At 45.8% G+C, this 25,864-nt stretch overlaps 1 long non-coding RNA gene across 2 annotated transcripts in view; it reads left to right on the top strand.

Moving 5' to 3' along the window:
- Positions 1-25,864, top strand: part of LOC116073106 — a 265,797-nt gene that overhangs the window by 81,127 nt on the left and 158,806 nt on the right. Inside the window, exons 3-4 of one of the 2 annotated variants that reach the window (XR_004111670.1) lie at positions 14,633-14,803; positions 16,402-16,489. This is a non-coding gene — a long non-coding RNA (uncharacterized LOC116073106). Of the gene's footprint in view, positions 1-14,632; positions 14,804-16,401; positions 16,992-25,864 lie in introns of those variants that run through there. The other variant, XR_004111669.1, reaches the window with a different exon arrangement.

Genomic DNA, 25,864 nt, shown 5'->3' with positions numbered 1-25,864 from the left:
TCCATCCATCCATCCATCCATCCATCCATCATTCCATCCATCCAAACAACCAACCAACCCACCAGCTATCTAGACAGACAGCTAACCAACCATCCAAATGACAAGCCAGCTAATTAATCAACCAACCACCAACCAAAATAAAAACCCTAGAACACCGGTTCAGGCACCAAACATAGATATTTATAGGCACTCACATGCATCTAATTTAGCCCTATTTGTAAAGTGGATGAGACAAGTGTTAGCTATATTTTATAAATGAGAACACAGTGAGCATAGCCCTTGATTAATGTCATAGAGGCAGCAAGTGCCAGCCCAGTGTCCGGGCCATGGAATTACGGTTTCAAAGGCGTCTTTTTGTAAACACTTGGTTATAACACAGCCTTGTGTTCAGAGACTACAAAGAGGAAAAAGATTTAATTCCTCTTGGGCTAAGGGAGGAGGAGGATTAGACTTCTGAGAAAAACCAATTTTCCATATGCTGAGAAACACAGATTATCTAAGACAAAGAGGCACCATGGGGGGAGGCATGTGACCTGGAGCAGAGATTCGATGAAGGTGTGGGCTTGCTTCAGTGAGCCTCGCAGAATGAGGGCTGAGAAAAAGCTTCTGGCTATCTCTAGCCATCAGCTTCATTTCTAGTCTCATGTCAGGACTTCTGTCTTTTCCTGAGGAGGTATTATGTATATCAGACTGGAACAACAATAACATAGAACTTCCAGAGATTTCTTTTTCCTCTACTTCCCAAGTGCAGGAATTACAGATATGGCCTACCACATCTGTTTTATGCAGTGCTGGGGATTGAACCCAGGGCTTTGTGGATACTAGGTAGACACTTTACCAATGAGTCACACCTCATCTCATTTTATCTTTTAAAATGCACCTTAAAATTTTCATGGTCATGTGGTGAGTGTGTATCTTTGTGGGGTAGAGTGTGGACTTTCAAAAATGGTACAATTATATAATATGTGTATCATCTTAGGCAGACATCACTTCTTTGTGGTGGGAATATTTAAAATCCTGTCTAGCCACCATTTTTAAATGTTCAACTATTATCAACCAGATGATGCTTGCATTTGTTATACAATCAGTATAGAAAATAATGACCCATGACCTTGGATACCATTCCATTGAAGACTTGGTGCCCATAGGTCAGGCAAACTCCCAGGTGCTAGTTCCCTCTGCAGTATAGGATGTATTTGTGTCTCTGTATCATGTTTTATTAATTCTCATAATATTTTAAACCTTTGGTCTTCTTATGGTACAGAGACCCATGGTTAGTGATCTTTGATGTTCTCATTGTGACTGTTTTGGAATGCCACAAATGCACTCAAAAAGGACGAAATTTAACAAATGTCATGTGTGTTCTGACTGCTCCATGGTCAGCTGTTCCCCAAACTCTCTTCCCTTCCCTTCATCCCCTATCTATCCTCTGAGACCCAGTGTTGAAATTAGTACAGTTAATAATTGGCCTCTCAGTGTTCAAATACAAACTGTTGTCTCTCCTTGTGTATCAAAGAGGCAAAGGTGATCAAGCCCCCCATGAGAAAGACACGTAAAGATCAGAGACAGGGCAAAGCTGGTACAGCAAACACCCATGCTGAGAAAGAAAGGGAAGAGATCTTGGAGGAAATTTAAAAAGCTACTCCAGTGAGCAAGGAAAAGAGCCTACTGCCTGAGAGATAGGGAGAAAGTGTTAGTGGTCAGGACAGAAGCTCAAACCAGACGCAGCCTAAACCTCTTAGGCTAAAGTGGTATCCATGTGAGCCTTAACGCTCTTCAATTCCAAGAGAGGTGAGGGAGCTTCACAAGCCATTTTAGGGTTTCAGGGGTTGGCTCATAAGGCTCAAAGGAAGCAGCTTGTACACACCAGAGCAAAGATAATCTGCAGGTGTTGATGGTGAAGTTGCCTTGAGATATCCGGGTCATGATGGAGCTCTCTGGTAAAGGTGGCTTTACTCAACAGGTTTCCAAGGTAGATGAACCATGTCTCATTTTGAGAGAAGATGCTTCTTGGGTTTTCATAGCTAAAGAGAAAGAGTTAAAGCTTCAGAGGAGAGCTGGTTCTCTTGCTAGGGGTGAAGGCAGCTGATGACATTAAGTTAAGAACCAATCGTAAGAAGTCTACTAATTATTTTATGGCTGTGCTTCCTAAGTGGAACAAGAGAGCCTGGATAATAGCAAATCTGTCCCATCATCATCTACAGAATATTTGAAGGCAGCTTTTGAGACCCACTACTCACCGGTGGTGGTTTCAAAACACCACTTCTCTTTTTGTGTGTACATGTTATATGTGTATCTTCATGTGTGTGCACACGTGTTTATGTGCATTTGGAGGCTAGAGGACAACCTTGGGCATCATTAGACGGGATGCTATCTACCTAGTTCTCTGTGACAAGGTCTCTCACTTGGCCTGGATTTCACTCATTAGGTTACTCTGGATGCACCCTGGGATCCTTCTGCGTTTGCCTCCTCAGTGCTGGGATTACAAGCACGTGGCCCCATTTCTGGCATCTTTTACACAGTTCTGGGGCTTAGACACAGGTCTTCATGCCTGCACAGTAAGCCCTTCACTGACTGAGCTGTCTCTCTAGCCCGACTGCTGCCATTGACCATATATCTCATGTAAGTGTACAATACTGATATTAATGTTTTCATGCCACCTAACACAAGATCTACCCTATTAGCACATGGCTTGAAGAGACTCTTGGCTCTCACATGTCATTTCAGTAAAATCAAAACCCTGTAGGAAGGGTCACCAATCCAGACACTGTTGATGACATCGTTGGTTCACAGAAGGAGATGAACTACTGAATGGGTGTTTGGAAGAGATTAATTCCAGTGGCTACAGTGACTTGAGGGTTTCAAGACTGCAGTGGAGGAAGTCACTAAAGACATGGCTGAAGAAGCAGGAGAACTAGAATTAAGAGTAGAGCTCGTAAAGGAGACTGGGTTGCTGCAATCTTGCAATAAAACTACTGAGTCAGGCATATCCTGGGTATGGTGGTTTGAATAGGTTTGGCTCTCAGAGATTCATGTGCTTGGATGTTTGGCCATAGGGAGAGGCACTATTAGGAGGTATGGCCTTGTTGGAGTAGGTATGGCCTTGTTTGAGGTCTCCTATGCTCAAGTTCCACCCCATGTGGAATTCCAATCTCCTCCTGGCTGCTTTTGGATCAAGATGTAGAACTCTTGGCCCCTCCAGCACCACGTCTGCCTGCAACTGCCCTGCATCTAGCTAGGATAATAATGGACTAAGGTCTGTGAAACTGTAAGCCAGCCCCAACTAAATGTTTTCTTTATTTATAGTTGCCTTAGTCACGGTGTCTCTTCATAGCAATAAAACTCCAACAAGACTGAAGCTGGTACCAGAGTAGGAGGGTATTGCTGTGACAGACCTGACCATGTTTTGGGGAGGATTATGGAAGGACTTGGGCCATTGAGTGTTGAGACCTTGGTGAGATGTTCTGTAGGAGCTTGGAAGATAAGAATTTTGTGAGCAGTGCCGAAGATGGATGTCTGTCTTGTGAAATTTCAGACGGGAGATTAAAAACTCTATCAGGGCCATTTCTATTTTGATTTAAGATTCTGTGGTTCTGCTTTGTTGGGCCCGAACAATCAGCTATGATTATCAAGATACCAGAACTATTAAAGTGAAACTTTTATGTTACTGGAATAATTGATGCTGGTTACCTGGAGGTAAGAAATCAGTGGTGATTAAGGAGAGACCAGAAGGATGAAGTCTTCTAGGAAGTGTTTTCTGAGTGCACAGAGAAGCTGTGTTCTAAGGTTGGACCTTGTGTTGGCAGCCGGACTCGGTGATGTGTACGAGTTACCCAGATGGTACTGGTTTTGAAGGCATGAAAGGGGTCGTGGAAAGCAGCTGAGGCTTGGCACTGAGAGAGGCCGTTAGTGAAGGTGCAGTCTCAGTGTCAGTGAAAGGGCCAGGACTGATGGAATCATGGCTCAGAAGTTGAGGCTTGACACTATGGAGAAAGCCTCGAGAGTCTATTGGTGAAAGTACAGCCCAGTTGCAGCAGAAGATCCCATAGTTTTCAAGATGCCAGTGCCATGGGATAACCACCAAGAACAGCAGAAGCAGTGGAGTGGAGTCAGCGAGAGCGTAGAAGACAAGCAGTATGTGCTACACACAGAAGTGACCCAAGCCCTTTGGAGGAGCCCAGAAGGTCGGGTGGAGATCCCAGACATCAGACACTGGGTTACTTACACTGCTGGAATTTAGTTTTGCTCCATTCAGATTGTGACTGTGCCCTGGTTCTTCCCTCTTGAAAAAGGATTTAATTTAATTTTTTTAGAAGTGTCCAAAGCTGAAAGACCTTGAACTTTTAAAGGAAATTTTGGAGTTTTAGAGAGATGGGCTATGTTGAAGGGATTGAAATTTTTAATGTGTTTGAATTTGTAAAGACTGCGGGACTTTTAAAGTTATTTATGTTTTGAATGTGAGATCTTGAGGATGCCAAGAAAGGAATGGTTGTGGCTTAATAGTGATGTCTTTGTTTTGTCAAGTTGATGAGCCTCAGTTGAGAAAATGCCTCCATGAGATCCAGCTATAAGGCATTTTCTCAATTAGTGATCAATAGGGGAGGGCCCAGCCCATGATGGGTAGTGCCATCCTTGGGCTGGTGATCCTGGGTTCTATAAGAAAGCAGACTGAGCAAGCCATGGGAAATAAGCCAGTAGGCAGCATCCTTCCATGGTCTGTGCATCAGCTCCTGCCTCCAGGTTCCAGCCCTGCTTGAGTTCCTGTCCTGACTTCCTCGGGTGATAGACTGTGATCTCTAGAAGCATAAGTGGAATAATCCTTTCTTCTCAACTTGCTTTTTGGTCATGGTGTTTTGTCACAGTCATAGAAACCCTGATTGTGACACTGGGTATCTCAGTTTGGGTTTTATTGGTATCAAGAGACACCATGACCAACCAAGGTATCTCTTACAAAGGGAAACATTTAATTGGGGGATGGCTTACAATTTCAGAGGTTTAGTCAATTATCTTCATGGAGGGAAACATGGCAGAGTAAAGGCAGGCATGGTGGTAGAGAAGGAGCTGAGAGTTCTGCTTCTCGACTTGAAGCCAAAAGAAGGAGGCTGTGTACCACACTGGGTGTAGCTTGAGCACAGGAGACCAGCCTTCCCCACAGTGACACATTTCCTCCATCAAGGCCACACCTACTCCCAAAAGTCCACACCTCCTAATAGTGCCATGCCCTATGGACCAAGCATTCAAACACATGAGTCTATGAGGGCCATTCCTATTCAAACCACCACATTGGGTGAGCAGAGGGACGGGAGTCTTCAGCTTGAATGGATGGGTGAGGCTGCTGTATTTTGTTGAAGTGTCACCAAATGTTATTCAAAGTTGGCAAAGCAGTGATGATATCTAAGAGGGCTAACTCCAATTTGAAGAGAAGTTCTATTGTGGGTCTAATGCTATCAACTAGCATCACATGTCACAGGGAAATCTTTTGGGGAAAGATGTGCTAATCGATACAGCCAACTTCATTGTCTGGTCAGAAATTGCTACTGGTACCCTAGTCTTCAGAAAGTGGGATTTGGATCTTCCTGAATCTATCCGGATTGAGGTCAGACTCTTTACCAGCAAAGTGATTGTGTCTTGCTAAAGGCCCAGATGACTGTTAGCATAACTTAGCAATAAAGCATTTATTTAACAAAGACATTTATGTTGGTATTTTTAGGATTCATGCAATTACAGACTCCACTGACTGCAGTGTAATGTAAAAATAACTTTTATATGCACCGAGAAACCAACAAATTTGTGTGACCCACTTTATTGTGATACTTTATTGCACCAGTCTGCATCTATAGCTCTACCCTCTCTAAGGGATGCTTATATTTCATTTGGAAAATGTAGGCGCTTGTATCTGTTGGATTCACTGATATGGACTGAGTTTCTAGGCATGTAGAGCCAGAAATGCACTATCTAGCATTCTTATGGTGGGGGTGGGGCACGATCACAATGACCCAAGAGTCGTGTCTCTCAGGGTCTGCCTCAGCTGTGGAGAATTGCCTTGCTTAGTGGTGTGCCATCCGTGGGGTACCTCAGTGCCCAGAGTTGATTAAAGAGGGTGGAGTATTAACATCCAGGCTGCAGAACACTGGACTGAGGATGCAAATCCAGTGTACCACCTAAGGGATGGCTTGAGGTTTTAGTTGTGTCTGCCATGTATTTCCTTCTTGCGTCTTAGCCTTCAGGATGGTTAGTTTATATAGGCTGCTTGACGCAACCTGGACTCACATGGGACTCAACTGAGGAATTTACCAGATCACATTGGCCTGTGGCCATATCTGTAAGAGATCAGTGCTTGCTATGGGAGGGCCCAGGCCACTCTGGGTGGCACCATCCCTAGGTAGGTAGGTATAGGCTGTTTAAGAAGGCTAGCTGAGTGGGCCAGAAAGTGAGCCAGTAACCAATGTTCCTCCATGGTTTCTGCTTAATTCCTTCCCTGACTTCCTGCAATGATGGACTGTGACCTGGAAGTGTAAACTGAAATAAACCCTTCCCTCCCTAAAGTTGCCTTCAGTGGTGGTGTTTCTCACAGCAGCAGAAAATAAACATGAATGTCTTCTATGAGTATAACAGTTAATGAATATCCTGTTACTGTAGAACACAGAGCACAGAGCTATGCCATCCTCAGTAGGTGCCAGTCTGGGTTGTGGATTTGGTTTAATGCTTGTATTATGTCAATTGCATTCCCAAAATTGCAGGAGAATCCGCATGTAAGACGCTGAGGATCCCTGCCCCCAGTTGGCTTTGATTAGTAAATAAAGTTGCCAACAGAGGTGGGACTTTAGGATTTGTGGGCAAGGGGACTAAGAGAGGAAGTAGGATTTAGGATAGCCATGTTGGGAAAGGAGTAAGGTCCAGGCCTCAGAAGTGTAGAAGAGAGAGTATAGCAATCATGTAAGAACTGGGAAAGAGTGGTCCTAGCACTCTCCCCCAACTGAGCCTAGGGCAGCAAAGATGGAATGTAGATTTTAGTAAGTAATAACTCAGAAACCTCAGAAGGGAGGTGCTAGCCAGGTGTAGGTTTGGAAGTGGCCCAGTCATTAAGCTGTTTAAATCATTTAAAATATAAGGTCCTCTCTCCTCTCTGTCTCTGTCTCTGTCTCTGACTCTGTCTCTCTCTGTCTCTGTCTCTGTCTCTGTCTCTCTCTCTCTCTCTCTCTCTCTCTCTCTCTGTGTGTGTGTGTGTGTGTGTGTGTGTGTGTGTGTGTGTGTGTTTCATTCAGGGGTCCAGAACATTGGGGTAGGTAGTAAGGAATGTGCATTGCTGCCTCCAGGGTGATTTTGAGTAGAGGTTAATCACATACTGCAACAATCTGGGTGACTATTGTGTCCTACCTCTGCATTAATATAGTGTGTATATTTGATCTGCATTTATGATTGCATATATGTGTGTGTGTGCACACACACATGCAAGTAGAGGCCATAGGTCGATATCTGATGTCTTCCTCTACTGTTCTCTATCTAATCTTAAAGATAATGTTTCTCACTGAAGTTCCAGCACATGGATTGGCCAGTGAGCTCCAGGGTCCACCACTACTCCTTGTCTAGTGCTGGGCTTTCAGAGTTATGCCACCACATCTGGTTTTTATGTGGATTCAGGGGATCTGAACCCAGGCCTTCATGCTTGCAGGCAGGTACTTTTCTGATTGGTCTATCTCCTCAGTTCCTTTCGGAGTGTCCTCTGATAAGCTATTGTGTCTGCAGTGGCAGGAGTGGAGTATAAGTTCTTGACCACAGAGTGCCAGACTCCGTGTGTACATATGATCCCTATCAATTATAAAAGGTATGCTTCTTAAGCTTCTGGAATTTGTGGGCCATGTCAGAATCCTGGAAGTCCAGAAGCAACTGTAAAATACGGAAGGCTCGTTCTTAGAAGCCTCCTTTTATGTTTCTGTGTTTCTCATGTAAATGTTTCTTGTGTGCCTTTCCTGCCACTCAGGGCACTCCTTCCACACACTTAATGATCTGGACTCCAATTTCATTTTGCCAAGAGGGAAGGAACTTTACTCAATTTTCTGATTTGATGACTGGGAATTTGTTGGAATCAGAATTTGGGGTTTGTTTTATTCTGAGTTTTGTCTGTGATCACAATAGTTTCCTATACTCTGAGGTATTAAAGGTTGTTCAGTGTCCTCTGCTCTCTCTCTGCTCCCAGAATCCTCTCTGATGAGGTGCATGGAGTCTCACAAGGAAGTATCTGGTCCAGGCACCCCTTAGTATGTGTCAGCTGATACCCAATGTCCTTTGTTCTGGAAGAATTCTGTTGACAACTGATTCTTCCCTCTCACCCTTCCTTACCATTCTTCCCATTGCCTTCCCGGCTTCCCCCAGCTCCCTCCATTCTGCCTATGGCCTTCCCGATGTGGTTGTTTAATTTCTCTTTCTCTGTGTCCTCTTTTCCATCTCTTTCCAATTTGATTTTCACCTGGAATCTTTCCTGAACTATTTTAACTTTTTCATGACATTTTTTATTCTCTTTCTCTCTCTCGCTCCCTCCTTTTCCCCCCTCCTTCCCTCTCTCCTTCTCCTTCTCCTTCTCTCTTCCTCTCCCCCTTTCTCTCCCTCCCTCATATCTCTTTTGCTTTCAGCTGTTGTCTTTAGTACTCTGTTATTGTGTAACAGATGTTTTATCTTTTTCTCCCTCAGGAATGATTGACAAGTTATTTTCTGGGAGATTTAGCCCTCTCTGTATTGCCTTTTTCCCCATATTTGTTTTGCCTTTTGCGTTTAACCTTAGAGGTTCTCTAAGAAGGCTGATATGGAACATCATCCTTCACATACAACAAAGATGTCACTACCTGAAATGAGAATGGCCATAGAAGGCTTACCTGTACTTGGGGTGGTTGAAACCTCAGGTGAGGACCTGATGGCCCTTCCCTGACTCCTTCCAACAGTGAAAAGTTAATAAGCCTGATGTTGGATAAGTTGTCTTTTACCTTGATTGGACTTGGATCCTCTGATGACGTGAGAGAGGATGCAGGTTTCTGCAGTTGGCAATGACAGTTATCACTGGTTTATATTCCAGGAGTGTTTTCAATGTGCTGCTTCTCTCTTATTCCCATCCTTGTGAGATTATGGCTTAAGAACAACCTGTTGCAGGCTGGGGAGACGAATCAGTGGGCGTAGTGCTTGCTATGCATGCATAAGGACTTGAGAATGGATTCTTAGGACTTGAAGAAAAGGCACATGTTTGGACCCCCATAGCGGGTGCTAGCGATAGGGGGATCCCAGGGCCTTGTTGCCAAGCAGTCTAGACACAGCTGTGAGGTTCAGGATCAGCGGGAGTTTTTATCTCCAAATGTCACACTGAGAACTGACCAAGGAAAACTTTCCAATATCAGTTCAAACAGACCTACACACCCACACATGCGTACACGTGTGTGCGTGCACACACACATGTACACATAAACACACATGTACACACACATACACATAAACACACATGTACACACACATGTACATATAAACACACATGTACACACATGTACACATAAACACACGTACACACACATACACATAAACACACGTACACACACATGCATATAAACACATATGTACACACACGTACACATAAATACACGTACACACACATACACACACACCACCACCACCACCACCACCACCACCACCACCACCAGCAGCAGCAGCAGCAGAAACAGCAGTGTAAATGATCAATCCTTTAACCACAATTTTAGTGGACTTTAGAACAGGATGTTAACCAGGTGTTTTAATTTTTCATCTTTATGCACACCTGTCCAAATATCTTGCAATCTTTACATCTAACTTCAACCACTTCCCCAAGATTCACAACACTAGACTTCACATAATTCTTTGCTAGAGAACATGACATGTTCGGACCACTCCAGGGTAGAACCATTTTCTTAATACATGAAAAGCTACTATGACATTGCGAGTGTCGTTTACATTATTACACTCTGAAAATAATTTTATTGGGAAGGCACTTCAAAGCACATGCACTTAATTTCCGTTTTTGAATGTGGGAAGTCTAGATGTTCGGGTTTCGAGGATTATTTCCCAAGAAGGATGAAACTAACGACTCAGTATCAGGGTTTTGCTTTTCAGCACCGTCGGCTATTTAGTTTGTTTTGATTGACTCATTGTTACGATGCACATATCTTTGTGCATAAGCTTTTCATGCATGGGACTTATTTCTTCATGCTTGATTCTCAAGAGTGGAATTACTGGACCCCAAGCTATAAACATCTTTAGTTTTTTAGAGTCTTACTGTAAAAATGCTTTGCAAGAGTTGTGGCAGATTTTCCCTAATGGGGGACAATGGGTCAGAATACATTTATTTGTATATGCCTTTGAGAAAGGGTGAGACGGTCCGCGAAACCCATCTTAGCAGTCAAATAACCCCTTCTCAACTCACACAGCACACACACCACAAACCCCACAAAACTGAGGCAGCTTACAATGCCAAGTCATTTGCCCATTTTGATAGAATCAGGCTCAGAGATTTCCCACTAATCACAATTAAAGGAGCATTTACCACATGCTTAGATCACCCACAGAACATATAATTATGGAAAATTTGGAGTGATAGCTTACAGTTATTGCAAAATTGCTAAACAGAAAGCTGGGACATCCCTTATTTACATCCTTGGGGTTCCCGGTCTCTTCAAACTATAGGAAGGATGTGAGCCCAGGGAAATCGTGTGTGAAGGACAAGAGATGGGTGCAGAGGAGCTTTGAAATCTGGAACACTTGCCCTCGTGTGGAACACTTATGAGGCGTGTGGTCATTTTACTTCCTGTATCTTGTTATGCATGGCATTTTGCCTTGAGAAAATGTGCCAAGGAGATAGGTTTCAGCAAGGGAGTGAATGGAGGAAATGATGCCATGTCATAAAACATACAAAGCTGCTTGCTGTCTTATGTGCTCAATCTGCGTGTCTGGTGCTTTAGAATCACTGGAGGTTGGCTGTTCTGTCTTAATTATTGAGGGCAGTCATTACAGTGGTAGTATTGCTGCTGAGTATGGATATGATGGTGAGGTTTTATGGGTGGACTGAAGATTTTGGCGTACTCTCACTGTGTTAGTTTCTTTTCTCACTGACACAAAAATACCTGGCAAGAGTAACTTAAGGGAGAAGCGTTTATGTTGGCTCACAGTGTAAGGTACAGTCCACCATGGCAGGGAAGTCCGTGGCCATAGGAGTGTAAGGTACCTGGTCACATAGCAAGGAGAGAGAGAGAGAGGGAGAGAGAGAGAGGGAGAGGGAGAGAGAGAGAGAGAGAGAGAGAGAGAGAGAGAGAGAGAGAGAGAGAGAGAGAGAGAGAGAGAAAGAGGGAGAGAATGGCCAATGCTCAGCTGGCTGGCTTTTTTCTTTTTCTGTAGTCCAGGACTGCAGCCCCCTGCAGTGGGGCCACTCACATTTAGGGTGATTCTTCCCACCTCTATGAACAGAATCTAGAAACTCTCTCAGAAATCCCTAGAGATATGCTTCTAGGTGAGTCCAGATCCAATGGGGTTGACCTTCAAACTCTTCCTTTGGCTTTAGATAGTAGCCTCTTGGAAACAATATCAAGTGACCCTTTCAGGGTTCCCAAGACTTGAGAAGCCCCCCTGAAATAGCCACTGCTGCTTTGAAAAACCCTGAACAGATCAAGTTCTGAGACGGAGCCCGCTTCACTGAGCATGACGGCCACCTTGGAAGTTCCCCTGTGCTTTGTTGTTGCATGTGTGTAGAATGCTGGGAATCATAGCCTGTGAAGGCTAACAGTGTGGCCTGTCCTGTAGTGTGTGTGAGACTTGGCCCCAGTCTCCACACCTGGAATAGGAATGCAAAGAACTTGTGGAGACCCTTGGCTTCCATGCCGAATGCTGCTTCCCTTCTTGCTGTGGAAGGCTGGGATGTTCCATGCAGTCCAGGTGGAAGTTTTGTGGACCACTCATCAGGAATGGAGTCTCCAGACATGTTGCTTTCCACTCCCTCTGAGTCTACCAGCTGGGTCTCTCGGGGACTCGCTCTTTCTCTGGTTGGCTCTCTTCACTGCACAAAGCAGTTGTTCTTCAGTGGTGGTCCCTGGACCATCAACATCATTATATCCTAAGCAATTAGACATGAAGATTCTCAGAGATATTGAGTCAGCTATCCTGGGTTTGGGACCAACGATGGGCCACAAGCCTTCCCTTCCACAGAGTCAAATGTAGGGGAAACTTTGGGCTCAGCTGATTTGCCAACTGGATTCTTAGTACTGAACTTTTACATTTACTCTGCATTCTGGACAGAGTCCATCTGCCTCACACTGGAAGATCAGCAAAAATCTCTACTTGCATTGCCACCAGATGCCAGCCCTGTGGTAGAGCATCATCATGGCTCAGGGATGGGGTTTTATTTTTCTCACCTGCGCTTCTTCAACACACCTGTGGTGCTCAGAGCTCAGCAGGACCTTGGCCTGCAGAGGAGGATGCTGTACTTTCAGCTTTCCTGTAGACCTGCATCTGGATTATGGGGCATAAGCTTTATTGTATTTTTCCTCTTACTTTCTGTTTTATACTGTTGGTTCTTGAAATGATGCTATTTTGCCAACACAGAACAGTGTGTGTGGGGGGAGGGTGCGGGGGGCACACAATCTTGACTATTCACCCAGCCAGCTGTTCCCTCATCTTCCAGGCCCCCAAGCCTGTCACCTCTTATCTAACTAAGAGGCTATTTTCAGCATGTCAAGCTGAGCACCAAAAATTGTTGGGAACTTCAAAGCTGGAGTCCCAAATATTGTTATTAATATTCTTATTTTGGTGGGAGCTCTCTGCCCAGCATGTTGAGGATTACTCAATAAATGTTTTCCAGAATGCTGGGTTCAAAGCCTATGGAGGTGCTGAGGGAAATGGTCAGTTGGTAAAGTGCTTGCCATGCAAGGATGACAACCTGGGTTCCATTCCTAGCATCCATGTAAGAAGTCAGGTATGGTAACAGGCACTTATGACCCCAGAGCCTGTCAGGGAGAGACAGGAGGTTTTCTGGAGCTCAGTGGCAGTCAGTCTAGACTAACAAGTAAATTCCAGGCCCCAGTGAGAAACCCTAAGAAAGAAGACAGCCAATGAGTGAGGATCAACACTCAAGATTGCTATGCATGTAGGTACACATGCAAGTCCTCTCCCACACCTACATACTACCCCCCATATACACACTCATACAAACTCCCCTACATACTCACATCCCTATACACACATACCCCTATAGATACCCCTACAAAGACACACACTCTCACACACAGACCCCTATATATACTTACACACACCTATACATATACCCCACCCCTACACACAACCCCCTACACATTCACACCCTTATACACAATGCTCTACATATATACGCCTATACACACCTATACACACACACCTACACATATACCCCTACACACACATCCCTATACACTCCTATACATACACCCCTACATACACAGCCCTATATACACACCTACACATACACAAACATCTCTATACACTCACACTCTTACATACACATACCCCTACACATATATACCCCTCCTATACACACACCCCTACAAAGATACACACCTACACACAGACCCCTACACATACACTTAGACACACACATACACACCACTACACATGCACACCTATATACACACACACACACACACATCCCTACCTCCCACAATTCCCCAGAGAAAACAAAACAACACTAAATCCTATCAGGCTCTGTGGAGCCTCCAGGCTTGTCCTGATCAGCTGCTGGCATATTTTGTATGCTATTAAGATTTTCTCGAGCAGTGAGGTTTATGTTTATACTGCAAGAATCATTGCCAAGATGATATTAGATTTCATAAGGTCTCAGATAATTGGCAGAGCCGCTGCAGACTTTCAATATCGCAGAGAGCAATTGTATTGGACTTGGTAGCTAGAGCACGTGATATGGAAAAATCTCTATTTTGTGGGAGGCGATCAAGCAGCCTAGTGAGTGCCCTTGGGAACTCTCGAGATTTCAACAGTTGCTTGACATCTAGTTGGGGATCAAAGTGACTGGTTGGTCTCAGCAGAGGTTGCTGAGGGCAAGGCACTGGCTTTCCACACTCGGGTGCTGCATGCTTGCTCTGCTCTCCGCTCCATAGTTCTGAATTCTTCCGGGGATGTGTTTCTTTGTTTTTATTTTGGGTTACCCCTCCAGAGCAGGTAGAAAGAAGTCTCTTGCATGTGAGGCCAGGGGTCAACGACACACTTCTCCAGTTACCTCTGAGCTGTAGGCTTCACAATGCTCTCTCCATTTTTTTCCACCACAGCCTTAAAGATAAAGTTTATTGTGTGTTTCCACATACAGAGGGAGGAGAAAGCACTTAATAAATATTGCAAATAAACTGTTTTGGAACATATTTGCTTGCACCATTTTCTGAAAGGCATTGGCTTAAAATGGCAATGAGCAGGTACCAGAGCCAGACCAAAGGCTCTCTCCTCTTTCTATAGTTGTCTGGCCGTACACACAAGTTCTTCTCTGCCTAAGTTTCTTCATCAGTAGACTGGAGGCAATGGTGCCAACTTTGTGCAACTGTCAAGAGGGTTAAAGTAATTCACATTGGTAAAATTCTCTGAATATTTCTTACAGACAGAAAGTCACCATTATGACTTGGAACCATCTGCCATTGGCTGATAGGGTCATCTTTGCATCTGTCTGTTTCCTCGGCTCCAGAATCCAGGCACTGTGGCATAAGACACTCCGTCCTTGGTCACTGCTAGTGAGTGTTGCATGCCTAAAACACTCCTTTCATCATAGCAGGTACAAAGTACAATGCTGTTGAATGAGTTGCAGGTTCTAGAATGAGCTTACTTATGACCAGACTCAAAGCTCCTCAGACGTCAGTATTTATTTTGCAGTTCTTGGGGGAAAATTGGATTCTGGAGTTTGGTCCATTCCAGAATTTTCTGGGGACTTAGAACAGTATAGACATATTCAGTAGGGCCACTGGATCAAGACAACTGCTAGAGTCAACCCTCTATGTCTCAAAGTGAATACAGTAGTTCATGGGGAGAACCCCCCTAAAGTTCATTGGCTGAAGTGTATTTACTGTTCTTGCAAAGCCCATGGTGGGTACAGATAACCCTCTGAGGATGTCTTTTCTGAAGAGGACTTGCTTGAAACATGATTCTATTCACCAGAGTCAACAGACTCACGAAGGCATTGAGGCAGTTGCTTGAGGCCCTTTTCTGCTTCTGCTTCAAGGATGTGCAGCTTCCCCACTCCTCTCATTGACTAGATGTGGTCACATGACTGACTACGTCTACCCACAGGGTTCTTGCAGGAGTGATCAGCCAAGAGAGGACAGAGTTAACCCTGGTGACATTTACTACAAATGGGTGCGATTTTTACCTCTTACAGAGAAAAGCTCGGAGGATTGTCTCATTTTAGATCAACCCTTTACAGGGAGATTACTTAGGTGATTTTTTTTTCTTTGTGTAGTAAGATTGTACCACAACTTGTGTGTGTCTGTGTGTGTGCACATGTGTGCATACGTATGCCTGTGTACACATGCATGTGTATGTGTTTCCTAGTCAATTGGGACAAATAAAATCATGTATTTAACAGTTAATGGGGTAACTGCCATACTATAACCCAGTAATGCATAAGATTTAGATTGAGAGTGGGTAAACCTTGGCCATACACCTATAACCCTCACACTTGGGAAGTAGAGGTAGGGGGATTAGGAGTTTAAAGTCATTTTTCATTACCTAACAAGATGGAGGCTAGCTTGGGTTACAGGAGAACAATGCTGTATAAATAAATAGGCAGTAAGAGGGTTGGATACAATCTTTCAAGGCTATGGGAATTTAAGGAGTAACTTAGAGAGCAGTGGTAATTTTGATAACACCATTATTACACACTGGAAACATTATTTCATTCCAAGAATTGATGAAAGGAATGAAGCAAGAAAAAACTATAGTTCTTAGTTTCTTAGGATAAGTGATAAAACAGAGAGGAAATACTCAGCTCTGTGAACAGAGTTGTCTATCATTTTTAAGGGAGATATGTGTATGTCTATCATTTGGATGCTAGGTATTGACGTAGAAGAGGGTATGCACACTAATGCCACACCTCAAACTTTCAAACCCTCATGGTTTATGAAGGATCCTAATTAATGTAATAGTAACCTCATTACAACATGGCCATTGTAATATAGAGGCCTGTACTAGGTTGAGTGCTACCAAACAAAGCTTTAGGCAAGGGAAATAACATTCATTCATTTATCGTTAAGTAGAAACTGCATGCATACATTTATTGTGTACAACATGAAGATGTGACATATATAGATTCTGGAAAGGCTAAATTGAGCTAATAAATATATGCATACTTCACATATGCTTCAATTCTATTCTCAGCTATTTCCAAGTCAGGAGGAAACATGTGAACTTGAATGGAGATCATACCAGTGCTGAAGGACTGAATAAAGACATGGCAGCATTCCAGGTAGAAGAAACACCATAAAGGCACGAATACACAGAGCGACTAGCTATGCTTACTAAATAAAGGGAGAGAGTGGGGAGCAGCACTTACAGCGTGCTAAGCAAGGGCCTAGCCACTCAGAGCTGTTGTTAGGGATGGCTTGAAGCAGGTGACACCTGAACACTGATGGGGACATCACTGGCCTGCTCTAAGTGAGATTCTGGAGTCTGCACTTGGGCAGTGGATACTGGAGATGAAGGTCAAGTAAGACACGAATGAAATCTCCTTTGCCTGATCCTCCTAACCAGTGAGACTAAGACAGCATCTACTGGCTCTGGAATTGGGACAGCAGGTAGACCCTGTTTGACTTGGGCTTACAGGAGAACACTGAGACCAGAGGATCCAACTGCCGTGGAACTTTCCAGTTGATAAATTGCCATTTCTTGGATGAGGAGTTCCTCCCAGCTGCTAGGAGCATGGATTGCTCAAGACTTGCCCCAAGAAATAGAAACATTTTCTCCAAGAAGTCTTCAGTATTCTGGCCTTGATGTTTGCACATGGCCAATCTTGGCAAGACTCATAGCCAAGGCTGGATGTAACAGGGTTCAAAACATTGGATGTAAAGGAAGGGATTCCTCTGTGCCACACTACCCTCCCAGATCTCTCTGTCGATCAATCCAAGGCTGGACTTTATCTGAGTTCACATCTTTCCTTAACTCTTTCACCCTCTCAAACCCACTTTCCTTTCTTGCTCCTCCAAAAAGGATCACATGTGTTTAAACCCTTGTCTCAAACTATTTTTATGGAAATCATGCTGAGACACCAGGAAACACTGATGACAGAAGCTGACAAAAGATGCATGGGTAGAGGGGAGGAGAGACTCAAACAGCAGCCATGTAAGGAGCAAGAAATAGAGACTACAGTGAGGGTGTACATGCACCCAGAGACCTCCATTCTTATGAAGGGGAATCTGGATTCTTCTGGAGTCCATGCAAATGTTTTGTTCATAGGGGGCAGAGGTTACTATTGCCCCACCCCAAGTTCCCCAACTTATGTGGGACCACGTTTCAAACTCCCTTTGATGAAAATGGCCAGGGTCAGGCCATTTGTTCACCCACTTGTGAGGCTGATGTGAGAGACAAGGGAAAGGTAGGGAGACTAGCTCACTGGGCTAGTCTTGCTTGTTTCAGGAGGGGTCACCCAGGCAAGGAACTTCAGCCACTGACAAAGGGTGGACAGATGACCTTTCCCTGTCCTGTCCTAATCCTGGGTTTAAGTCTCTTTTAAATAGGATTGCAAATCCCCATCCCACTCTGTCTCCCCAGCCCTTGCCAGAGTAGCTCCTAATGCTGTGGAGTGCAGGCTGTAGAGAGAGATAAACATCCCCCCCACCAGAGTTCTGTGCAGAGCCTTCAGCTCCCAGCCCTTCATGCTGAATACAGTACCCATGTGGGGAGAAGTCATTTTTAGCCTTGGCATCTGGGTGGAAAGCTCCAAGCTCAGCTTGCCCATTGTTCTGCTGTCTCAGGCTCCGAGCAGCACTTCTCATACTGAGAAGTCCACTGGCCCAGAGGAAACCTGGCCCAGAGCACAGGGTGGCATTTGCAGCCTCTTTCCTCCCACGCTGAAAAAGCATCAAGTTGCTGGCACACAGAACAATACTAAGAGGGACTGGCTGGGCTTTTTGTTTCGCCTTCCTCTTCCAAAAAGCTTTGCTTCATCTTGGCATGGAAACAACACGCAGGCACCCCTTCGGCAAACACTATAAAAACCATCTCCGGGCAAAACCTCCCTCCAAGCTCTAATCAGACAGCTGGGAAGTGCTGGGTCCAGGTAGATGCTGAGGGTTTATGAGCAAGAATGAGGGGCTCCTGGACACATGACACTCGGTGTTACGCTGATATGTCCTTGTGAACCCTTGGTCTGTGAGTGAAGGCAGTGGTAGGTAAGAAAGTAAAGGAAGTGTGAGGAGAGACAAGAGAGGAAGGGAGAGGAGAGAAGAGGAGAGGAGAGGAGAGGAGAGGAGAGGAGAGGAGAGCAGAGCTCTGGGGAGGAGTGCAGCAAAGAAGGGGAGGAATTCTGTAAGGCAGAGACTTAAACGCATCCAGCAGTTGCAGGGGGAAACCTTGCTAACTGAAGAGTGTTCTTTGGGATGAAGACCAAGGGCTTCACCGTGTTTGCTTAGAGAAGGGTAGTAAAGTTGAGAGCATCCTGATAGACTCAAGACAGGAGGAGACTAGGGATGTGTCCAGACTAGGTCTTAGGCTCAGAGTACCGTGTTCCTAAGCCCATCTTCCCAGCACACCCTAATCTGTCAGGCAATGTAGAATTCCTTGGGGCAGCTTTCTGAAAAAGGAGGAGCTTGGTGTGGAGTCCAGAGCTTCTTCCTGATCTGTGGGTACAAAAGGACAGGCCATGCCTCAGGAGAAGCCTAGGACTTCTTGGGAGATGCCTTGGGGTGATTTACCCGTGTCCTCTACCAGCTTCATGCTCAGCTTTGGGCTGGGGATCGGCCTCCCTGAGCATGATGATAGTCATGCCAGTTCAGTACAGGAGGGTCCTGTCCTGGGTAGTTTCTGGTCAACTAGACACAAGCTTGAGTAATCAGGGAAGAACCTCAATAGAGGAAATGCCTCCGTCAGATTGCCTTTATGTAAGGTTGGAGGACATTTTCTTGACTAGTGATTGATACAGGAGGGCCCAGCCCATTGGTTCCCGCCTGGGCAAGTGGTCCTGGGTAGAAAGCAGGATGAACAAGCCAGTAAGCACCACTCCTCCGGGGCCTCTGCTTCAGTTTTTGGCTTCAGACTTCCACTTGGGGTTCCTGTCCGGACATCCCTCAAAGTCAGACTGTATTCAGGAACTAAGCCAAATAAACCCTTACCCTTCTTCCTGAGTTGCTTTAGTCATAGAATTCATTGCAGAAAGCTAGCTAGCTAGCTAGGTTAGGGCCCAGAGCAGTCTCCTGCATCCCTGTAACTTTCCAGCAGATCCTGAGTGACTGTGGGGTCCTTGGTTGTGTTCCTACCTCGCCTGGTTCTCTGGGTCTCCAGGAATAAATTCTGTCTCTAGCTTCTAGCTCCAGATGGCCCCGGAGAGACTTCCTCTGTGTGAAGCCTTCATCAGTCTTGGCTTACCACTTACTGGGAGAGGCCTCAGATTGTGATTCCAGAAGGTGCAGCCTCTCCTCCTTAGCATGTGTAAGTCCCTGGTGGGCCACTGTGAGGAGAATCGATGGACACTGAGTATGCTGGGGTGGCAAGAGTGAGTCAGGCAGCTACACTGCACCCTTAGCTAAGCTCACGCCCAGGAGACTGTTTATGCCACAGTTGAAGCTGATCTCTTCAGCTCTTGAACCCAGTGTCTTTGGGGTTCACTGTTGCCCAACTCTGATTCTTTTGTCTCTCTTTGGGCTCCCTTGCATTCATGAGGTAGTGGGCTTCCCGTAGTCATCAGAAAGAGACTAGAGATGGCTGGAGAGTCAGCTCAGTCGGTAATGTGTTTTCTGTGCAAGCATGAGGACATGGGTCTGGCTCTCAGAACGCACATTTAAAAAAATCTGGGCATGGTGGCATGTACTTGTAGTCCCAGCACTAGGAGGGTGGCACTAGGTAGAACCCTGGGACTTACTGGCCAGTCAGTCTATCTGGATCAGGGGATCCAGGTCTCAGCAAGAGACTTTACCTCAAAACAAACATGAAAACAAAATAAGGTGGATAGTGCCCGAGCAACAACATCTGAGGTTGATTCTGGCCTCCATGTGCACATGAATCCCTATGTATGTAAACTCTCTCTTGTGTGGCCACAGGAGACTTGGGGACAGTGTTATTACATCAAGAACAGGATGCTGTGGTCCTATTTTATCTGTTTGGGCTAGCCAGAAGAGAGATATCTATAAACACTGTCACTGGGAATTATTATTTTCCCTACTTGATTTCTATCCCTCCTCTTCCTCCTGCCCACCCAGGGTCAGGTTCTAGTCTATGATGTTCCTGTGTATCCTTACCACACTCTCTAGTTAGCAGCAACTGGCTGTTCCATTTTCCAAGGAAGATACAGAGAGAGTCAGAAAGGTGAATAGAAAAATTAAGATGAGAAAGAGACCAGTTTTCCAGACTCATACAACCAGGTATCCATCAAACTGTGCATGGAACTGGCTACGGGTCCCCTGAGGTGAGTGAGATGGAGGAGCACTGTGTGAGTGGACTCAGGGAGAAGAGATACTGCCTTGGCTTTGCAGTGGTCAGAGGTGAGGCTCCCCTGCTGTGGCTTTCAGCAGCAGCATTGCCCTGCTCTATCAGCTAGTAGGAGAAGGATGTCCATCAGAGAGAACATTTAGTTGAGACTTAAGCCAGAAAAGGGATGGAGGGGCAGGAGCCAAATCTCAGACTGCTCTGACTTGGCCTAGAACTTCGGAAATTGAATGACAGTTGTTGCTTCTTAGCAATTGCAGAAGTGGAAAAGAGAGATAGGTACTGCCCTTTTCATACAAATTGCCCACCCCTCACACTACCACATCCCCACCCACACCTCTTAGGATATCCCAAAGAGCCAGTTCACACTCTTGGGTGGCAGGCCAGAGAGCCTTCCCCACCTCCTTCTCTTGCTTGACTTCAGGAGTCCCTATCTCTCCCCCCTCCTGCCCCCCAGGCGCTGTCTTCCACGGGGAAAGCACAGGAAGCCGAATTATGCAGGGGGCTGTTTTACTTTCTGGTCCCTTTCCAGCCTGGGCTCCTGGGTCTCTGCAGAGCTGCAGAGATTAAGGGAGACACTGCGTCCTTGTTTTCCCCAGGGGCTGCAGTATGTGCCCAGGGCTTGGCTCAGCCCTCTAGACAGCATGAATCAGTTTGTGTTACAAGGCTCTGTTTCCAAGGCTGTCTCCACATCCACACTGTGGCCTTCCCAGAGCCATGGGCCAAGTCTGAGTCATTGTCCCTGTGAAATAGCACCTGTGAGTAGAAAGTCAGACAGAAGGCTCTGCAAGCACAGCTGGAAGATGGCCTTGTCCTGGTACCTTCCACTCAGTTTCATTTTAAAGATTTGTGGTTATTAAAATTATATATATATAATTTTATACATATATATTTGTATATATGTATATATATACACGCATACACACACGTGTGTGTGTGTGTTTGTGTGTGTGTGTGTGTGTGTGTGTGTGTGTGTAAATGAAGATGAACTTATGTTGTGTGCCCATATGGAGCTCAGAAGACAACCCCAGATGGTGGTCCTCATCATCTTTGGGATGACATCTCTTTTTCATTGTTTGCTACAGCGTACAACATGTTATCTGTCTCAGTATCACATATACTCACACACATGGACGCTTGCACTCACGCTCATACGCAGGCATGTCCGTATGCACATGTGCATAAAGAGATGCCTGGTTGGTCTTGCATGATGGTATTCTTAGTTAAAAATGTCTTCAACTCAAGACCCTCTGGTGTGGTCCAGCAATGGACCAGGAGTCCATCAGCAAGGTCCCTAACACCAGGGCAGAGGCAGAGCTGGTGACTCCCTACTCAGGCCAGGCCAGAAAGTTGGGATGAGGTTGCTCTTTGACCCACACCTCTTCTCTCAGTAAGGCTGTCCTCTAAAGCCAGGGCTCCCGCCCTCTGTGCCTGTAACCTGCCGAGCACATTTTAAAATCTACTATTTCATTTAAAATGACATTTGCGAGCTCACTGCTGTGCCAGCTCTCTGTCGACAGCTGTGTTGCTGACGGAGACTCAGCACAGAGAGAAACTAGCCTGCCTGCAGGGTCAGCTGCTCCGGGGCCTCAGTGTATGGAGTTCCAAGCAAGGCTTGTCTTTGGCAAGAGTCATAGGTTCGCATTGTCTGCAGAGATGTCAGACCCTGGGAGCCATTGAAGATGGTGTGGATAGTGCCTCTGAAACCCTTCATGGGGGGTTCCCTCTTTCCTCCTACCTGCAGCAAACCCTGTAGGGAAATGTCAGTCTCCATGTGTAATCTAAAAATACCCACAGAACAACGGCACTCCGGCTGCTGAGCCTCATCCTTGCTGGGAAGCTGTCAGGGTCCTCGGTCCTAGCAGGAAAGCGTCTTCTCTCACAGTCCAAAACACTCCTGTTTGTCTAGTGTGTCACCTTCATTGTGAAAATTCACAAACCCTTTCACAGCCTAACAAGACAGACTTGTTTCCCGCAGCGAGGTGAACTCACACCTGCTCAGCCTGCACCACCTTCCCCCTGGGTGTCATGCAGGGCTTCCTGCCCTGCTGTCAGCTTTGAAATGCATTGTAACCCCAATTTGTGGCAAAGGGGAGCGGATGAGAAGGGGGGCGGTAGAAGGGGAGACAGACAGGAGAGTAGAGACCTCAGTTCTAGATAGGCACTCTGGTTGGACTCTAGGAAAACCTGTTGCTCTAAGGTTACGATTGTACACGAATCTTTCTGTAGTCTCTCTCTCTCTTTTTTTTTTTCAGGCTCACAGCCTGCCTTCTGATTTAGAGAGAAGGACCACCAGGTGGGGCTCAAGAGCGGCTTGTTGCACAGGAGTGGGTAGCCAACTGCCTTGCTTTGTGGCCTTAGAAGGGCTTACTTTTTCCCACCTTGAGCGAAGGCTGGCAAATGTCACGGCTTAGGTGTCATCTGCATGAATGGTATGCGCTTGTAGCAATGGTGGCTGTTGTCTTTTTAGTCTGAAGCCACTGCTTGTAATGGTGCCTTCGCCTGCCGAACTCTGTATGCTCCCTTTACCTCTCTCTTCCCTTTCCTCTCATCTCTTTCCCCTTCCCTTCTCTGTCTTTCCTCTGTCTCCCCTCCTTTCTTCCTCTTTCCTCTCCTCCACCCTCTTTTCCCTTCACTTATTTTCTTCCCTCTCTCCTTTGCCTTGTTCCTTCCTGTTTTCCCCTTCTTCCTCTCTCCTGTTTTCTCCCCTTATCTCAGCCTCTCTCCATCCACCTTCCCTCCTCCTCTCCTCTCTCCTTCCCTCTCTCCCTTCCTCCCTTCCCTCCTTCCCTCCTAATCTCCAATCTCTCTTTCCCTCCCTTACCCTCCCTCTCTCCCTCCCTCACATCTTCCTTCTCTCTCTCTCACTCCTTCCCTTTCTCCCCTTCCCTCTCTCCCTTCCTCCTCTCTCCCTCCCTCACATCTTCCTTCTCTCTCTCTCACTCCTCCTTCCCTTTCTCCCCTCCCCTCTCTCCCTTCCTCCTCCTTCCTTCTCTCTCTCTCACTCCTCCTCTTCTCTCTCCTTCCCTCTCTCCCTTCCTCCCTCCCCTCCTTCCCTCCTAATCTCCAATCTCTCTTTCCCTCCCTTACCCTCCCTCTCTCTCTCCCTCACATCTTCCTTCTCTCTCTCTCTCTCACTCCTCTTTCCCTTTCTCCCCTTCCCTCTCTCCCTTCCTCCTCTCTCCCTCCTCCTCCTTCCTTCTCTCTCTCTCACTCTTCCTTCCCTTTCTCCTCTTCCCTCTCTCCCTTCCTCCTCTCTCCTTCCCTCAAGCCCTTCTTCCTTTTCTCTCTATTCTCTTTCCTCTTCTCTTTCTCCCTCACTCATGGCTCTCCCTCACCGTGATTAATGATTCATTGTCTATTGGGACAATCCAATTTGGCTCCTCTCCTCAAAGCTCTATTTTAGGGAGTAGCTATGAATCAAATCCCCTCTGCTCTGAGAGAAGGGATACAGTAGCTCCCTTTCCGCATCCCTCAAGCTGTCATCTGACTAGCATCCCGACTCTGGAGAGATGCCTTCAGCAGACTTCCCACTGTGTCGAACTTTCTAGGGCAATACTAAAGGTTCTTGAGATAATCCAGCAGCCTCCTCTTACTGACATATCTAAGATTTGTCTTTTTCAAAGAATCCCTTGAACTTGGTTTTTTTTTGGTTTTGTTTTTGTTTTTTTCTCTTTTTTTCTTTAAAGCATCCTGAGGTTGTTTTACTACTCATAATTTTAGACTTAAGTATTTTGAGTTTGGAGAACATAATAAATAAATAATGCTCTTAAGTTTTAGATTAATTAGTAATTAATTTTTGCAAGGCTTTGGAGACAAGCAGTGTCGCATATCATTAAGCTTAGTGCCACATGCAGGCTGGCTCCATCAGACTTCTCAAATTGTGTTTCCAGAACAAAGGGACACTTTAGATTCTTACATCAATTGTTAGGCATATGAGAGAAAATCGATGACCAGCCTCCCCCACCTTCCCCAACAGACATACACACAGCAATCAGGCTGATGGCAAACACAAGGCCCTGATCTGCATTGGAAAATACGGTCTGCATTCCACCTTGAGCCCGCCAGAGCGGAGTGCAGAGCAAATGCAGAGAAAGGCAGTCTCCCAAGCAGGCTTCTCATATACAGCCCTCAAAGATTAGGGAAAGGAGGCCAGAAAAGAGGAGAAGCAGATGAGTCTTCAGGAGAGAACTCCACTAAGGGCTGATATTCAGCACAGACCTGAGGCTCCTGGGGGTTCCTGTGGCTTCATTTCTTCTCTGAAAGATAGATGTGGAGCCGAAGGACTGTTTTTAAGAAGGAGAGGCAAACACAGCCCTTGGTTCACAGGCCTCGCAGAGAGGCCTAAGGACACCTGCAGGGGTTCCTTGTTGTCATGGGGCTGAGGACCCTATAAGGTGAGAGTGCTTGGGACAAGACACACCCAGCAGTGGATATAACTGACCCTCGCCTGGTTTTGAGTTTTAAAAGCCTGCAGTGTTTCTTTCCTGATGTCCCCGTGACCTAAGAAGGGAGTAGAGGTGAGTGGCCTTCTCACAGCAAGGACAGCTGAGTGGTCTGTTCCCTCTCATACTGAGCTTGCAACCTAGATCTGCTTCCTCTAAGCCCAGGGTGGCTGTGCTCAGCACTTGTAGGTGCCCAGGGGTAGATGTCTCAGGGCATGGAGGAGAGAACCAGAGGGGAGCAGAGATCATTCCTGGGAAAGCAAACAAGGCACTGGTTCCCACCTCAGTCGATGGCATAAAGGTCACTCGTAGTATACACACAGACATCACCACAGACACATGCTGATGCATGTAGACAGGAAGACTCCTATGTAGACTCATATCCACACACACAAAGATGCTCACAGGTACAGATGTATCCAGACATATGCAAAGTGATGCAAAGGAATGCAGATGAAGATATAGACACATTCAAAGATGCACACATGTACAGGTTCACTCGCACACATATAAACCATGCGCACATGTACAAGTGCATTCAGACACACATACAGACCATGCACACATGTACAGGTGCATTCAGACACACATACAGACCATGCACGCATGTATAGATGCATTCAGACACACATACAGACCATGCACACATGTACAGGTGCATTCAGACACACATACAGACCATGCACACATGTATAGGTGCATTCAGACACACATACAGAACATGCACACATGTGTAGGTGCATTCAGACACACATACAGAA

This window comes from Mastomys coucha, unplaced genomic scaffold (genome assembly GCF_008632895.1).
Source record: "Mastomys coucha isolate ucsf_1 unplaced genomic scaffold, UCSF_Mcou_1 pScaffold23, whole genome shotgun sequence".
Lineage (NCBI taxonomy): Eukaryota > Metazoa > Chordata > Mammalia > Rodentia > Muridae > Mastomys > Mastomys coucha.
Note: the sequence above shows the minus strand (reverse complement) of the source record. Positions and strands in the feature narration are given on the sequence as shown.